The 15,059-nt window shown below is 35.7% G+C and overlaps 2 pseudogenes; one reads left to right on the top strand and one right to left on the bottom strand.

Annotated features, from left to right (window-relative positions):
• Positions 1-5,274: 5,274 nt before the first annotated feature.
• LOC143681597 (ADP-ribosylation factor-like protein 5B pseudogene) lies at positions 5,275-5,917 on the top strand (annotated as a pseudogene).
• Positions 5,918-10,819: 4,902 nt separating this feature from the next.
• Positions 10,820-14,685, bottom strand: LOC143681592 (hyaluronidase-4-like; annotated as a pseudogene).
• Between the last annotated feature and the right edge of the window lie 374 nt (positions 14,686-15,059).

Here is a 15,059-nt window from a genome sequence, read left to right as displayed (position 1 = left end):
TTTCTCTTTTAATAATTTAAATATTTCATCCCACTGTCTTCTTGCCTCCGTGGTCATGGTTTCTGCTGAGAGATCTACACATAGTCTTATTAGGCTTCCCTTGTATGTGATGGATTGCTTTTCTCTTGCTGCTTTCAAGATTCTCTCTTTCTCTTTGACCTCTGACATTCTGATTAGTAAATGTCTTGGAGTATGTCTGTTTGGATCTCTTTGGGGTACACTGCACTTCTTGGATCTGTAATTTTAAGTCTTTCATAAGAGTTGAGAAATTTCAGTGATAATTTCCTCCATTAGTTTTTCTCCTCCTTTTTCCTTCTCTTCTCCTTCTGGGACACCCACAACACGTATATTCACACGCTTCATATTGTCATTCAGTTCCCTGAGTCCCTGTTCATATTTTTTCCCTATATTTTCTTTCTCTTGTTGAATTTCAGATGTTCCGTCCTCCAGTTCACTAAACCTATGTTCTGCCTCTCGAAATCTACCATTGTAGGTTTCCATTGTTTTTTTCATCTCCTCTATCACGCCTTTCATTCCCATAAGTTCTGTGATTTGTTTTTTTCAGACTTTCGATTTCTTCTTTTTGTTCATTCCTTGCCTTTTTTATATCCTCCCTCAATTCAGTGATTTGGTTCTTGATGAGGTTTTCCATGTCTGTTTGTATATTCTGAATTAATTGTTTTAGCTCCTGTATCTCATTTGAATTGTTGGTTTGTTCCTTTGACTGGGCCATATCTTCAATTTTCCTAATGTGACTTATTTTTTTTCTGGCATCTAGGCATTTAATTACCTTAATTAGTTTATCCTGGAGATTACTTTCACTTCTTTTACCTAGGGTTTTCTTGCTGGATGAATTTGTTGTCTATCTGTTCTTTGACATTCAGTTCAGCTTTATCTGGACCTCTAGCTTAGGTTTTGTTTAACAGAGGAGAATTTTTCAGTTCCTATTTTCTTGTTTCTTGCCCTGCTTGTATGATGCCTTCCCCCCACACACACACTTAGGAGTGTCTACTTAGGTATTATAGACCACAGCCGGATTTTCCCAGACCAAACTGGCCTCCTGTCAGGAGGAAAGAGTTACCTGTGTCGGTTTTCCCTGAGGGTGAGGCCCAGAAGGTTGAAAGACTTTCCTGTGAAGTCTCTGGGCTCTGTTTTTCTTATCCTGCCCAGTATGTGGTGCTTGTCTGCCTGCAGGTCCCACCAGCACAAGATGATGCAGTATCTTTAACTTTGGCAGTCTGTCTCTGCTAGGATGTGGTGGAGACAGAGGAGAGATTGTAGGCTGGTTTTAATGGCTTCAATTACCAAGCCCTGGTGTCTGAATTCCTTGAGGGAGGGATTCCACCTGAGTTGGGCTTCACCCCTTCCCTGGGGAAGGCATAGGCTCCAGACAAGCCTTCAAACGAGTTTGTTTCTGCCTATGCCTGGGGCAGTTGCAGCCTGCAGTCAAGCCTTTGTTGAAACACAGCCACCAAAACCTCTGTTTCCTTTTGTTTTTCTCTTTTTGTCAGCCCTGCCCACTTGGTGCTGGGGCAAAAAATGAGTGACTCCACTTTGACCAGGTTCACCTGAGTTGTGGGCCTATTGTTAGTAGTCAGAATTTGTTAATTAATTCCACAATTGGCGTTTGGTTGGGCTCAGCCCCTGCTACTGGTAAAGTCTCTTTCCTTTCCCCTTTGGGAAGCAGCCTGTGGGGGAGGGGCACCGGCTGCTGCAGCTTGGGGAACTCATGGTTCTAGGGGGGCTCGCAGCCAGTCCAGCTGGTCCAGACTGGGGTACACTGTGTGTCCGGTCACTGACATGGCCCCAGGAGCTGTTCTGTACTGTTTCTTGTTATTTAGTAGTTGTTCTGGAGGAGGAACTAAAATGCGCATATTGTTAAACCGCCCTCTTGGCCTGGAACTCCGATAAATTTCCTTTTTAAAAGCAATTCCATTTCTGGTACATTGCGTTTTGACACCTTTAGCAAACCAAAACAATCATTATTCCAAAAAGATGAAAAGATCCACTATGATGTTTGATCTGTGAGGACACTAGTTTTGCCATTAAATGTAGAAACTTTTGCAAGTTTCGCAGGAGCAGACTGGAAAAAACTATAAAAATAATCAAAATCAGGTGGTAAGACTGAATTTTCAGGGATTGTTTGATTTAAGGAATATGTACCAGGATGTATTTAATATTTTGTACATGGGTTACTTCACCTATAAAGTAAAACTTCAAATGACTAAGAGTGAACACAAGGCTAAGAATGAAATACTTTAAAAACAAAAAAACAGTACATTAAATTATTATATATGCATTAACACACAATCAGAACTTTCCTTAAAATTGTGAGCCTGAAGAAAATTGTCAGAATATCTTTTTCTTCTTTTATTTATGAATTGATTGAAGAATGATTTTTCCTTTCATCTATTTCTTACAAACCAAAAAATTCTTTTAACTTCAGCAGACATACAAAGAGCCATTTATTTGCACTTTTGAAATGTAGGCCTAAGTTTTAAATCATGCACATGTTAACTGAAAAATGTATTAAATTTATAATTGAAGTATTTTCTTCCATCAACATATTTCTGCAAGACTCCCTGAATGCTCTCAGAATATTGCACCAATTGGTACCTTGAACACAGACACAAGAGTAAATATTCAATAAACATTTGTACAACTGAACTATGTAGAGAAGAGAATATTTCTCTTACTTTGGCCTCTGGTAGCATGATGACTAATTATTCTAAAAGACCTCTGAGCCAAAAAAAAAATTAGATTTTAGGCAAAACATATATAATGTCATGTTAGATTTCTGCTGATAAAAGTACCTCAAACTGAACTAGGGAGTGTGAGTTCACTTAGCAAAGAAATGCCAATGACAAATGCAAATTTCCTGAAGGCATATAACAAAATCATCACTGCCATTAAAAGCCTAGGGCCAGCTGCATGCTGTCAGAGCTGAATTAATATCTGTATCAATACTCCTCCATCCTCATACCCAGTATGCCAGAACCCCGAGTTGTGTCCCGGAGGAGCTAAGTGAAGGCCTGCAGGTGCTTACAGAGGAAACCATAACAGCTGCATCTTCTGACTGTTAGGTGAAGTGAATGCAAATCCTCTTTAGAGGACAGCAAAAGCACAAACAGCAGAAGAAAAATTAGATAAACTGAATGTCAGCAAACTAAAATCTTCTGTGCCTCAAAGGATATAATTAAGAACTTGCAAAATCAACCCACAGAATAGGAAAAAAAATTGCACATCATATATATGATAAGGGGCTTCAGTATATATAAAGAACACTTACAACTCAAAAATAAAAAGACATAAAGCAGATTTAAAAATAGGTAAAGGATCTGAATAGACATTTCCTCAAAGAAGATAAGCAAATGTCAAAAAAAAAAAAAAACAAATGAAAAGATGTCCAACATTATTAGTCATCAAATTAAAGCCACAATGAGAGGCCACCTCATATCTACTAGAATGGCTATGATAAAAAACAAATAACAACAAGTATTGGTGAGAAATCAGACCACTCATATACTGCTGAGGGGAATGCAAAATTCTGCAGCCAGAATTTTGGTTTACAAAACAATGTGACAGTTTTTCAAATAGTTCAACAAAAAATTACTATATGATTTGGTTACTTATTTTTGGATGAGTAACCAATAGAAATGAAAATAAATGTCTACACAAAAAAACTCTACACAAATGCACATAGAAACAGTATTCATAATAGCTAAAATAGGAAACAACCAAATTTCCATCGCTGATGACTGGCTAAATAAAAGTACTATATCCATACAATAAATTTTTATTCAGCAATAAATAGAAATGAAGTATTAAAACATGCTACACCATGGATGAACCTTGAAAATATTGTGCTAAGTGCAGAAGCCTGTCCCATAAGACTATATATGACTCCATTTATATGAAATATCAAGTATAGGCAAACTGATAGAAAGTCAGTGGTTGGCTAGGGGTGGGCAGATGGAGAAAAATGGGCAGAGTTTTATAATGGATCTGTTGTTTCTTGTTGAGTGATGAAAATGTTTGAAAATTTATTGCGATGATTCACATAACCCTAGGAATACACTAAAAACCATTGACTCAAGCATTTTAAATTGGTGAATTGTGTGATGTAATTATATTTCAATAAATCTGTTATAATTTTTTAAAAAGCAATCCACTTTGGTACATGGGATTCCCACATACTATAATCAGTTAAATATGAACTTGTAAAGTTTGCCAAACACCCTTGGAGATAAGTTAAATTGACTGTGCCAGTTAAAACAAGAAACAATGGAATCAGAATCTCCAAATGATTGAAGAATTATAAATATTGAGTACATAATATTAAATATCTGTGTAAAATAATTAAAACATGAAAAATGGAATAATAAAAATGAGCAAACAAAACAGATTAATGCAGATTTTTAAAACTGATTTTTAAAAATGAAAACATAGTTGTTCAAATTAAAAACTGAGTAAATTACTTACACAGCAGGAAGTTTCAGTGAGTACGGGTGAAATGGAAATGAGAAAAAATGTCCATTCTGCAGGATATGGCAGTGGCAGAGATTGTTCATTTTTCCCCACTATCTTTTTCCCTTCTTTAATAGTAATAGCTTTTTGTCTGGCCAACTGGGTGCCAGGAATAAAGACCACATTTACCAATCTTCCTTACAGCTAGATGGTATCAAGTGACCAATTTCTGCCAAAGGATTTAAACTAAAGCATCATGTGACAGCTTCTTGGAACTTCCTAAAATAGCGTTATTGTGCTTCATTGCTTTAATCATTCTTATTTTTCCCTTATATTTTTATCTGGCCAATGGCTGCCAGGGATAAAGATTACATTTACCAGGCTTCCTTGCAGTTAGATGGAATCAAGTGATCAATTTCTGTCAAAGAATGTAAACTAAAGCATCACGTGACAGTTTCTGGGACCTTCTTTAAAATACAATTTTCGTACTTCATTTGCTTTATTCCTTTCCTTCTTTGTTCCATCCTGCTGCGTGGAACTTTGATCTGATGGCGGGGGCTGTCCATCATCTTAGGGTGCCTAAGTAGACACGTAGAGGATCTCCATCACTGAGGTCTTGGTGGAAGAGCTTAGACAGTCAACCTCCAAACGTTTATTGGCAAGCAATATAAACGAATGCATGTTAACAGGTAATAAGGGCGCTGGGAGCCCGCAGGGCTGCGCGGGGGCGGTGGGGGGGATGGGCAGAGCGAAGAGCCGGGGAGGGGTGGGGGGTGTAGGTGGGCTCCGGCCGAGTGGCGGCTACGGATGGGCGCTGGGCTCAGCGCGCCGGAACAAAGGGCTCTCGCGGCTGGCGCGGGACCTTCCCGTCCGGCACTAGGCGGCCCCTGGGTCCCCGCGGCACCCACTGCGGGAGGCTCCGCGGCCTGTGCGTCTCGCGGTGAGGGCTCTCCTCGCGACTGCAACCAGGAACACAAAGTAACCATAGTGGGGCTGGGTAATGCAGGGGAGCCCACCTTTCATTATCAGTTCTTCAAGAAGTGGTTCATACTTCTCCAACTGTAGACAGCGATGTTGAAGACACTGTGGTGAGGAACACTCATTTCCCGATGTGGGCTATTGGTGGCCAGGAGCCCCTGTGGTCCTCGTGGAACACCCATCACTCAGACACGGAGTTCATCATTCTTGTGGTTGACAGCATTGACAGGGAGCGACTAGCTATTACGGAAGAAGACTTATACAGAAGGTTGGCTCCCAGGGGAAGGCTGCAGTCCTTCTCTGCTAATTAGCAGGCTATGAAAGGCTGTGTGACAGCAGCTGAGCCCTCTGGACACCTCACCCTTAGCTCAATCTAGAATCCCCGGTGGCACCTTCAGCCCGCTGCGCCCTAACTGGAGAGGGGTTATGCCCAGGTCTGGAGTGGATGACCTCCCGGATTGGAGTGATATAACTGATTTACTCGAAGAGACTGCTCTATTTATTCTGCGAACATAAACATTCCTCCTGGTAGCTTTGGCTGCTGAGGCAGCAGCACATTTATAACAACACGATGCTGTATGAGCGACACTTGTATAAGGTACAGATGAACTGCAAACAAAAGATTTTTCTTAACTTGGTTTTTTTTTTCTTTTTTTTTTCTTAACTTGTTTTAAGGCAGTAATCTTCAGTTGGATGAGCATAATGTATAATTGTTTTCAACAACAAATTCTTCAGATTGCTTATTCTGATTATTCAAAGACTGCCTTGTGAGAAATGCTTGTCATTTTTGTTTAACATTTTCTGAAGTATTATCATTACCCTAGTGACCAGTTTCTTTCATTTATTGATCCCAGTCCCTAACGCCGATAAATTACTAATTTGACGAAGTCATGGAAATCATCAGCACTACATATTTGCTTCCCTCCATAAACCACATCTTTTGACAAAACTTATAATGGGAGAGTAAGCTGCCTAGAAGAGACACATAAGGAAAACTATCATGAGAATTTGCCTTTAAATGAGTAACTTCCTCCCCGCACTGTTGCAAATCATGGAATAATTTTATGTTGCTATTAAAATGTATTTTATCCGAAAAAATGCAGGTCACTCTTTGGCCTGTGATTGGGGAGCAGGAAGTGTCCTTTTATTCACATTTGGCCAGAAACTTATCCCAGCTGATCAATCTTTTTGAGTAAGTCTCAAGTTAAGAATGTCACATTATCAAGGCATACATAACTATAGAATGTTATTAAAGCATACCAGCGCTAAAGTAGAAACCACACTTGGGATAGTAATAATAGTATTTCTAACAATTACAAACTAGTTTATGAGCAAAAGCTTCAAAAATTCCATTCACAAGGGGCATCATATCTGTAAATAGTATATTTGGGTCAAGAACTAAAATGGAAATATAAACCGTTTAGTTTGTAAATTTTGAAAAATATCTGTATCTGTATCTGTAATAACATTTCTACCACCAGCAGTGTATCACTTAAAGTACCATGTGGCGTTCCTTAAATCTGTTTGAGGTTTCAGTGTAATTCATTTAAAACAATGGCTATATTTATAGTTATGCTTCATGTTGTAAAATCTTTTGCTGGATTATAGGCAACTGCTGAAATTTAATCCTTTTAAGCTAGTACTTCAAGACTCAAAGTTAATAAACTGAGAGCTTATGAATTTAAAAACATTTAAGAAAAAAAGGAAAAAGTCTGTACTATTGAAAGTTTATTGACTAGCATTAAAAAGTTTCAAGATAGTTTTCTAATGAAGAAATATCCAAACATTGCATACCTTAAATTAAGGAGGACAAATAAAATAGTTTTAATCCTGCTTATTTCAAATGTTTGAGTCTGCTATAATGAAAAGGTTAGAATGCAGAGAATAATACTGCATTTGCAGTATTTTTTTAAAATTTAGGTCTGAGGTAAGATTCATTGTTCATAAGGATATCAAAATACCTGTTCAAAGAAGTGTTTTGATTTTAATATTTTTATTTGCAAATTTATTTAAATTTTGCCTTGTTTTCAAGTGCACTTATTTGTCATGCTTAGTCTAATTTAGTGGGGTAACATTTTAAAATTTCTTTTTAGTGGTAGCACACCCTAGAACTGAAAAATTTGCAGAATAAAGCTTTCTGAACTTCAGGAAATTTACTTTGAACCTTTTTCTTAGTGATTCTCTACAGGTGGAGTATGAACTCCCTTTTTTGTTTGTTTGTTTAACATAATTCATAATCAGTAACATGAGAGCAAAGCAGACATAAGTCAGTATGGATGCTTTGTGGTATGTGGGTAAGGGTGGGGTAGAGGGAAAGTTACAAAACAACTTTGACCTGGAATTGCTATCTTGGTTATGTACTTTAGCTGCCTGAATTAAGGCTAATTCTCTAAGTCTTATTTTGAAAAAAGAACATTCGATACTTCTGTATCCGTTCTTATTATGAAATGATTATCTGCCTTCTTGAACATAATATGAATGGCTGCCTCAATTTTCCTCTATCAGATTATATGGTAATTTTTTATGTTATCACATTAACATTATATTGAAAGTGTTTTTGAGTTAATTGTATTTTGTCCAACAACTACTATTGTAGACTTAATTTTTGCTATGTAATTTTTAAAATACCATTTTATTTTCTAAATCGTTTTTAAAAGATAAAATCGCCATGCAACTAGATATTGTGCCAAAATCCACACTTGAATGCAGATTGACTGAACGTTTTGTAAAAGTTCAACTAGGAAATTTATGTGAGGCTTTTTAAAGTATTTTATAAGTGTTCTGTAGATATTTTTGTTGCAGTCGTATGAGAACCAGTTATCCTTTACTCCAAGAGAATGTGTTGACTCCTGTATAATGTCCATTACTAAAGCGTTGATTCTCACATTCATTGTAAACCAATCAAGTATGTAATATTGTCTGATGAATAATGCAAATTGAAATTAATTAGTGCCTTTATTCATATTTTGAGATAAATTCTCAATTTCATACTGTGCCTGCTCTTTGGTAGTCAGATGATCATCAGCTCATTTATTAATGATCAAATAATTGGCGTTTCACCTTTCCCTTCAGCCTCGTACATTGCCTACCACAGTTTCTCATATGTACTGGAAAGCAAACGACCTGCCCACATTACAGTCAGGGGGTTATCCTACATTTGTTTTTAGTTTGAGGATAAAGAAATTAAGTTTTACTAAAATCTTTTCAACATATTATAAATTAAATGGAAAACTACTCTGTAAATTCAAATCTGACATATCTCCAATTTTGAATATGTTACTTTCTTCATCTTTTAACCCCATGGATCTTACTGATGTTCGTTTGAGGACTCTTTTAGTAATTAACAGGCTCTTTTATGAGATATTTCTTCATTATTTTTAATTGTGAGTTAAAATCTGTAATGTTAATATAAGTGTAATTTATTAAAATTGAAGATTGAAAGTGTAAAAAAATGGAATGGGGAAGATTTCTTAACTCTAGGGGAGAATATAGATTGTAAGAATGTACACAATTTAATATCAGAAAATGCCCTTTTACACTGAGATGTACACAAACAGTACAACAGACAGTACATTCGAAATACAGCCTTTACTAATGTGTCTTGACGAGGAAATTGTAAGTGGTTTTATATAGCAATAAATTTCAGTGCAGAATATTACGTCTCTGAATATCTTAGTATAACAAAAAACAGTAAGTCGTCCCAATTATTTCCCAGACACAGAGAAGGAAGTGTCCTATTCTAAGCTTGTACAATTAAAATGATACTAAAAGTGAAAATTAATGGCTACTGAGCCAGATGAGAGGAACAAAGTATCAAGTTGATAGAAGAATGTTCAGTAAAATTTAGAAATTGACAAGTTCTTAAGATTTGCCTTAAGACCAAAGGCAATCATAAATTTATGGTATTTAGGTTTACTGGGAGAAATGAAAAAGCGTAATACTAACATTACTTTGGCACAATATTAATTTTTCTAAATATTAGATCTTAATTCTACAATTTAAAAATTATAATAATATAATAGTGTTGCTTTCAAGGTCCCAGTTAGCAAATTCCTAGTCTCCTGAGGGCTATAATAAAGGGATCTTGATTAAAAAAAAAAGAGCTAGAACTCTACAAGACAACCCCACACTCAACAGGAGATCTCCCTCTCTTGCAATATGTACCCTTTTTCTCCCTTTAGCTCCCACTTAATGGGTGTGAAAGGGAGAGGGAAGGAAACCAATTAGGAACCCACAATTAGAAACTATGCCCAAGATGCATTTTTATCTGCTGTCCTGTGGCCACCTTTCAGGTGTGTGGTGTGTTTAATGATTGTGTGAGTTCCTGAATCATCATATGCCACACATTGATTGTCAAAATATCAATCTGTATCTTTATGGATTTTTCTGTTAATTATGCTTAAACATTAACTGCTCCAGGTTCTATTTCTATATACAATTCCTTCAGGAAATCCTGAAACGATGTCTAGTCATTTGTTTGTGGTTCCTGTTATGTGTTCTAAACAGAAGCCACTATGTTTGTACACTCAGTTTCCTGATAAAGCTCTTCTGGTGAGCCATGTGGGGAGCATGGAAACATCACAGGTGGAAAACCAGGAATTAATCCTCTCATGTTTTACCTAATTTATTGTCACTTTCTACCAAATTTTATGTGGGGATATAGGAGACCCTGAACTTTATACTGTCATAAATAGTTGCATGAACTATATCTTGGTAACAACAACTGGAGCTTATGAAATTCTAAAACAGATACCAGATTATTAGCTTTCAAGAATTTAAGAAAAATTTTTGAGGATACAATTATTATAATACAAAGGACACCATAGAGATAGAAACAGATGACTTATGGAAATACCTAGGAAAAAGTGATTATTTTGGTTTAGAAAAACCTAGTGAGATTTCTTGGAATAAATAACATCTTAACTTGGAGAAGCTGCAAGTTACATACATAAACCTTTTTATAAATGCTATTAATTTTCAGCTGATTCCTCCAGAGAGGAGAATAAGTTCAATATGGAGATTTAGTTACAATCTATTTCTTCTTCACAGAATAGGATATAACTTATTATATATGATGGTTATAAATACATAGGCTTCTGAGTTAAACTACCTGTGGTTAATGGCAGGTCCACTGCTAACCAGCCAAAGTAGCTTTTATCCTACCTTTATTTCCTAAACTATAAACAGTTGGTTGTTTCCACCTCATAATTTTAGTACAAACAGTAAGTCAGCAAACCACCTTCCCTTGAAAAAGCACTTAGTACAATCTTAGCATGTAGGAAATTTTCAACAAATGTCAGTATTATGATTATTATCTTAATAAGAGTTAATATTTATTGAGCCCCTTCTATGTTCCAGGCACTAATCTGGGCCTTTAATCTAAAGCTGGTTTACCATGCTGACCGTGAGAGCTTTGACTGGAGTGAACTCCATAGGAAAACAGAAAATCCTTAAATATATCTTCAAGGTACTGACTTTCCACCAATGAAATTAAATTCAAGTCTTCCCAAATAAAAATGCCTGCAGCTCCCAAGACAGCACTTTCTCCTATGGGACTAACTAGATCTTAGTATATGAAGAGAGTAGAGGTCATCATTAATTTGGATATAAAACAATACTCCAGGGATTAGAGGTTGAATTTAGTATAACATGATTGGGGCACAGCTCATCTGCTCCACCAAGGAAGCAGATAAATCCCACTTGATTATGATGAACAATCCTTTTAATATGCAGTTTGTTTTGGTTTGTTTGCGATTTGTTTAGGACTTTTGCATTCTATAATCATAAGAGATATTGGTGGGTAGTTTTCTTTTCTTATGAAATCTTCTTTTGGTTTTGTCATGAGGGTAATTTTGGCCTTGTAGAATGAATAGGGAGTGTTCGCTAGTGTTCAGTGTTTGGAAGAGATTGAGCATAATTGGCATCAAGTCTTCTTGGAATGTTTGCTAGACTTCCCTGTGAAGTCTGTGCTTTTCTTTGTTGGGAGGTTCTTGATGACTGATTCACTCTTTTCATTAGTATTTGGTTTGTTGAGGTCTTCTACTTCATCGTGAATCAATGTAGGTGTTTTTTATATTTCTAAGACTTTGTCCATTTCATCTGGTTTGTCTAATTCATTGGCAAACAGTTGTTCACAGTATCTTTTTATAGTCCTTTCTATTTCAGCACGGTTAGTAGCAATGTCCCCCTTTTCACTTCTGATTTTTGGTATCTGTATCATCTCTCTTTTTTCTTTGTCAGTCTAGCTAATAGTTTGTTGATTCTATTGATCTTTTTAAAGAACAAACTTTTGGTTTCATTGATTTTCTTTTTTTTCTATTTCATTCATTTCATTACGAATGCTGTACTCTTTGTTCTATCCTTCCTTCTGCTTGGTTTGCATTTAGTTTGCTCTTACTTTTCTAGTTCTTTCAGTATTGATCAAAATGCCTCAAAGACATACATATAAGAATCAAAACCACAGAAATCCTAGAAGAAAACAGGGAAGCATTTTCAGGTCTTTTTCTAAGGCCAAGGTTTCTCGGATTTAAATCAGAAGTGTGAACAATGAAGTAAAAAATATATAATTGGGACTTCATCAGAATTAAAAAGTTTTGTGCATCAAAGGATTTTCATGAAAGGGAAAGGTGACCTACACAATAAAAGAAAATATTTTGGAAACCATATATATGATAAGGGTTTAATATCCAGAAAATATAAAGAAAGGCTTTATATTCAACAAGAAAAAGAAAAAGAACTCAATTTTAAAAAGGACAAAAGACTAGTAAAGAGATTTCTCCAAAGAAGACATACAAATAGTCAATAAGCACATGAAAATTCAGTATCAGTTGGCATTAGGAAAATGATAAAAAAAATTATATACCATTTCATACCCACTAGAATGGCCATTATTTCTAAAACTGAAAATAACATTTGATATAAGGACATGGAGAAATAGGAACAGTAGTTCATTGTTAGTGCAAAGTTAAAATGGTGCTGCTGCTGTGGAAAACAGTTTGGTGGTCTCTTAGGAAGTTAATTATAGAATTACTATATGACCTGGCAATCCCACTTCTAGGGATATGCTCATCAGAATTGAAAGATGGAATTCAAACAAATATTTGAACACTGATGTTCATGGTGGCATTATTCACAATTGCCAAAAGATGGAAGCAACCCAATTGTACATCAACAGATGAATGGGTAAATTAAATGTAGTATATACATGCAATGGAATATTATTAAGCAATAAAAGTAATAACTTTTTACTACATGTGAGAACATGGATGAACCTTGGAGACAGGCTGTTGAGTGCAATAAGCCAGATACGAAAGGACATATTTGTATTCTCTCACTGACATGAAGTATTTAGAATAATCAATTTCATAGTCTTCAACTAGAATCCAGGTTACTAGTGGCTGTGGGTAGAGTGTAGGAAATGGGGATATAATGCTTATTTGGTTCAGAGTTTCTGTTTGGGATAATGGAAAAGTTTTGGTAATGGATGATGGTGAGTGTAGCACAACATAGTCAATGTAATTAAAAGCACTGAATCATTTGAGTGTAATGAAAAGAGTATATTTTAGTTTGTGTATATGTTACTGCAATAAAATTTTTTTAGAAAACAATGATACTATGCAACCTGATGTTCACAAACAGTGAAGATTAATATCAACTATGGACTATAGTTAAGAGTATAATAGTAATAACATTATTTCATCAATTGTAACAAAAGAAACACACTAATTCAAAATTTAACAGTAGGGAAAACTGAGTGTGTAAGGGGTGATGTGGGTACTCTATATTTCGGGCATGATTTTTCATTAAACTTACAACTTTTCTAAAAAAAGTAAATTTAAAAAAGAAGACATTTTTATTTTCTTCTCCTAATATTTGAGATTGTGAGGCTAGAAGCAGGAATGTCTCCATATCCACTTCCACATGCATGAACAAATGCAAACAAATTCATTTCACAACATCCTCTCTGACTTTGGAACCAGCTTACTCTTAACCATTTAAAAAAACCTCTCAAAATTATCATCAGGCTCACAATCAAAGTTATAGACCAGGAAGTATGGAAGCTGCTGATTTCACACTTTAACCCCTTTCCTCCTGCTACTTTAAAGGAATATAATAAAATAATCAGAACTGAGATTGGATAAATGAAGAGTCTATGTGGATGCCTAATCCAAAGAAGAAGGATTTCCCTATCTAACAGACAATTAATTAGGAATTTTTCAAAGATCATTCCTAACAAAGAAACATCTCTTTTGGGATAGGCAGAAAACCTCCCACCTTCAGGCAAAGAGGTTCTTAACTTAGAAAGACAAAAATGAAGGTTCATCTCTGTATCCTAGCCTTGTATAGATAAATACAGGTAGAGCATAATTATGGCCTTTTATGGTAAATATCCTCATAGACTCAACTCCCAGAATTGTGAGAAAAGCAAAACGTTTTCACTTACCCAAAGGATTTTCTGACACCAGTAGAAAAATAGAGAGCAGCACTGCTATTCCAGAGCCAAGAGAGCTCATTGTTTCTCAAAACTTGCTTAGCCAGTCATGACCCAGTATAGTTTGGGGCATAAACATTATAATTGAGGCACTCAGGATATAAATAAAAACCCTCAAAGACACTTGGATCAGCTCCTATTTCCCAGTTGTTTTCTTCATGCAAGCTCTTGCATTTTCTTCAAAGGCTGCTTGGCTAACTATTCATTGTCAGTAGTTGATACATTCTTCCTGTATTTCAGAAACAAGCTTCTTGATTTCTGACTGTAAACATCTCTTGTATTCCAGTTCCAGGACCGCTGGTCTCCAGTATTCCCAGTCTATAACAGCAAGTCCAGTGAAATCTTCAGTAGGGATGTAACAGTTAATGTCTTAGTCAGGTTTTTCCAGATACGCTTGCGAACTTATGTTCTGGGAGAAGTCTCCATTACTCAGAACCCCTGTGATATATACCTTGGATAGCATCTCAATCTGTTGATTAAAAATATTGTGATATTTTGCCCTTTGGCTTTAGCTAGGGACATCCAATCACATAAAACAGTTTCAAACTTAGTTTTCTACTAATTTTCTTGAACACTGATTAACTGAAACATACCAAGTAACTATAAATGGTATTATTTGATGAATTGGAAGTTAAGCTGGCTAGAGAGAAAAGGTAAGACTTCAGAATTAAAAATATGAGCAGCCACGATGGAAGATGTACTGGTTGAACAACATTAAGCATTAACTGTTCTTCAGATAATATTTTCATGATAAGATTTTTAAAAATCTGACGTTATCTTCTGCGTTAAATGCACTACAGAAGATGTGTAGAGATACCAAATGTTATGTTAGTGTTAATTTTGAGGATGAAGCTTTGAACATTCGATGGATATTATTATTATTATAGTCATAATGTGTTTGTATTTTATAAAGTACATTTTATTTAAAGGTCTTAAAGAGGCATAAAAATAGCATAAGATATAGGAGCAAGTGTAGCAACCTAGCTTCTATTTGGAAGAATTCAACAAATATTCGTGGAGCACCAAACACTATGACCAGAAATAGAAAATGAATAAAGCATGATATTTGCTCTCAAAGAGCTAATGGTCAAATATAATATGTAAAATAATGTTCACTATCATT

Source organism: Tamandua tetradactyla, chromosome 1, assembly GCF_023851605.1.
Source record: "Tamandua tetradactyla isolate mTamTet1 chromosome 1, mTamTet1.pri, whole genome shotgun sequence".
In the NCBI taxonomy this organism is placed as follows: Eukaryota; Metazoa; Chordata; class Mammalia; order Pilosa; family Myrmecophagidae; genus Tamandua; species Tamandua tetradactyla.
The sequence above is the reverse complement of the archived record's forward strand: the minus strand, read 5'-3'. Positions and strand labels throughout refer to the sequence as shown.